The following is a 3,722-nucleotide window of genomic DNA, read 5'->3' as shown; positions in this document are numbered from 1 at the left end:
AAATTTAAACAGTTATAGAAAGGGAGCTTGAAAAATAATTCTGTCTTCAATCAAAAACTCTGCAACCCCCACTCCACGCCTTATGGCCTAAAATAAGACTTGTGACATATATCAATATGGTTAAAGGCCTCCGACCACAGCTTTTATTTAAATTCCAGTTTAACTTGTAAACCAAACCAGAGGTTAAATGGGTTCCAGGCAACCAAGCCTCTTCAGTGCACAAATCAAAACTATGGGCCTTGAAGGCTCCTGAACATCTGTACCTATTGCAAACTGCAAGTCAAGGGCAGTAAACTCAAGCACTCAACTTAAACTGAGAGATATGGCATTAGGATAGCTTCCAAGAACTGAGTAGCCCCTTCTTTTCTGGGTCTATGCTACAATCAAGAACATGATCGTGTGTGCTTGCTGGATGTATTCCTTATGTGACAATCGCAACGCACAATCCCTATCAATTTCTGGTGTGAGATTTCTTTGCTTAGACCTTCGCAATAGTTCACTTGGCCTGTTAGCTAAACTGAGCTGCAAAGCCTTCCACAACCCAGCCCTAAGCCTACGCAATTCCTCCAAGAGCCATCCAGGTTCCCAGATGCCTCATTCTCAGCCGGTGCCATGAAGGACCCTCCCTTTGAGAGGCTCTTTTGAGAACCAGCTGGACCAGATTGCTGTGTTCTGCAGAAGCTTCTCTTCCAGAGAGGTGGTCAGTCAGAACTCAGGTGTTGAATGAAACAGCATCTTGACTTTGCGTGATTTCTGAACAATATTACTGCCACGGCCATCTATTCCCTTCCTCTTCTGGTGTAGGTATTGGAAAACTCCTGTCTGCACTTGTCTGTGAAAGCAGGTGAGTTGAAGAAATAAGGGGATTCTTACAATGACTAAGTGATCTCCAGGAACTAAGAATGTATCAGCATGAGCAACCCAGACCCAGCCTAAGTCGTTCTGACTTGAACGGCCTAAATAAAATGGCTTTATGTTCAGAAACACTAGACAGGCATAGGGCTTCTATTTGACGGAATGATAAAACTAAATCTGTGGTTGCAGCAGCCTCTATGGGCCAGATTCCAATATGCCTATTAGGCACGTAATGGATTTAGATGCCAAAAATGTGATCCTATTTCAACCTGCTGGAGTCCCTGAAAAACAGTTAATGTAAAAGGTGTCCCCACCCTCTTTGCTGCTTGTTTTATGACTCAGTCTGATGATGGTATATTTAAAAAGGAGATATATTAATGAATTTTTAGTATTTAGGCAGGGTAAAATCCCTAGATTCCTAAGTCTGCATAGATGCCCAATAGGTAGGAAACAATCTGTGTCTAGGTCTCTGATGTGACCCATACTAGGTTTGTTACTTCCTCTAATTCTCTCCTTTTTGTGGGAAAAAAGACTCTTCACTTGGCTTCTCATGAAGCGGGAAATATTCCCCACTCTACTTTTACTAAATAGCTCCTGACAAGCTGGGCAACAGCCTCAAATGAGGCTGATGAAAACATAAAAGATAGGGCAGGTGAGTCCTTGGTATCCCCTATTATGTGATGCACAAGTGCCAGATAATTAAGAGACAGCATTACCGGTTTGGTAAGGTCTAAATAAATATGGACCTCTTTAAGAGAAGCCACTGTTTAAGTTTTAATCTTGAAATTATTGCTATAGAACAAAAGCATTTTTTTCAGAGTACAAATATGTTATAATCTGTTTGCCTCTTATGCTGAAAAAGATAAAAAAGACCACATTTTGAAATTTTGTGACTCAAAAGCTCTCCTTCTTCTGCAACAGGGAATCTATTTCCTTCTTCTGTATTTCCTGTTCCATAAGATTTCTGGGCAACTGGGTGGAGTATGCAGAAAGAAATTGTGTTGGTTAAACTAGACAAACTCCATGTTGGATTTTAAAAGCATGACTGGCAATTCTTATTACTCATTATTTGAAAATGAGTGGAGAGTTGTAGTATGAACATCAGAAAGGAGGCAACAGTCACCATCATGCACATGGGTCCATGTCAGAACCCGGAGAAGAGAATGCTAGTAATAAGGCCATAAAAAAGATATAAAGGGTTAGATTCACAAGAGGATGTGACCATCCACAAAACAGTGCTGGTGCAATAGTCTAAGGTGACATAACTGAGATGAAGGAGACTTTTGCTTATACCTTGACCTTTCTGACTGATTTGGAGCAGGGACATAAACATACCTATTTATTTAATCAGATGAGTGTCAACACTACTGGGTTAGAGAGTTTTCTGAGGTGCGTCTCCCTCAACCTCTTCTGATGTAGATGATCCAGTTCCTGTATGTAATTAATTGCTCGAAGGGTCAAAAAGAGAGAGAAAGTAGCTTCACCATGATGATTAATATGCTTATCTTGGAGGGTGGCTCACCCAAGTTCCAGTTCCTGCTCCAATGAATTTTTAAGTCTAAGCTCCCTTCCTTGGTCTCTAGGATAGAAACTTGCAGTTCAATTAGGGTGCTTATACATGGGATACTATTACCATGGGTGACTGGTGCCTCCCGAGTCTGGGGGGGCAGCAGATCGCCAATGGGGGGGTCCTCTAGTGGCCGATCATCAACTGGGGGGGTTCCCCAGTGGCCGATTGCCGAGCCTTGAGCTGACGCTTCCAGGGGGGGCATGGCCAATCTCAGGAGGTGCACATGTACCTGCGTGCACCCCCTACACATCATCAGTGGCCATTACCATGTACACATGATGAAAATGTGGTTTAATGGCATCACTCTGTACACGTGCAAGAGTTTTGAGGGTTTTAAATGATGTAGTTTAGTTTGCAGTGTTGCAAATTGCAATGATGAAGATGTCAGCTTGCCTCCTGGTTGCAGGAGAGGCAGGCAGGCTTTGCAGAAAAAAAGGATCGGGTCTTTCATCACTTTTGCCTTTGGTAGGCTCCTGTGCCCAGCTGGATGCTTGGGGCCACCCAGAAACAGCCTAGCTTATGTCTGGGACAGTGCAGGAAGGCAGCAGGAGGGCAGCTGGGTTTGCTGGCAATGGGGATGGTATATGGGGTGCTAGAAGCTTGGGTGGGCTGCTAGCTGGCTGGATGCTGCCCCAGCTTGGAGGCACCAGATCCAATGCTTCCCTAACCCCACCTGGGCTTTCAGCACCCCATACACCATCCCCAGCCTATTCCCAGGTGGCCCCAGCAATCCTGCTGGCTGCAAGAGCCTGCTGAGGATGGATGAGGTGATGGGTACAATCCTTTTTTTTTGGCAGAGCCTTCTCACCTCTCCTGAAGCTGCAGGGAGGAGGGGTGGCAAACTGCTGGTAGGTCAAGTAGCCCCTGAGCTGTGGGGGCCCCTGGTCATTCCCTCTGCGACAGTGGTGCCCCCTGGGGCTGCCTGGGTAGGCTGTTAGAGGGCCAGGTCCTGTTCCAGCTCAGAGGCAGTACCTGGCCTGATCCAACTCTTCACAGAGCCCACCTGTTGGAAGCCTGCTGGCTGCTGCTCCCCAGGTGGGCTCAGGGAACAGCTGGATTGGGTTGGGTGCTGCCTCCAAGTTAGAGCACCACCTGGTCCACTAGCAACCCACCTGGGTTGTCCCAGGGGTACTGCCACTGTGGAGGAAAGGACTGGGGCCCCCTGCAGCTCAGGGGCCACTTGGCCCACTGGCAGCTTGCCTCCCAGCTGTGGGAGAGGGGGGCAGGGTCTGCTAGAAAAAAAAAGAAAAGCGCTGGACCCCTTGCCATAATGAGATGAAAAATTGAAATGGTGGGT

Source organism: Gavialis gangeticus, unplaced genomic scaffold (assembly GCF_001723915.1).
Source record: "Gavialis gangeticus isolate Ggan-Ray unplaced genomic scaffold, GavGan_comp1, whole genome shotgun sequence".
Lineage (NCBI taxonomy): Eukaryota > Metazoa > Chordata > Crocodylia > Gavialidae > Gavialis > Gavialis gangeticus.
This window is presented reverse-complemented; position numbering follows the sequence as displayed.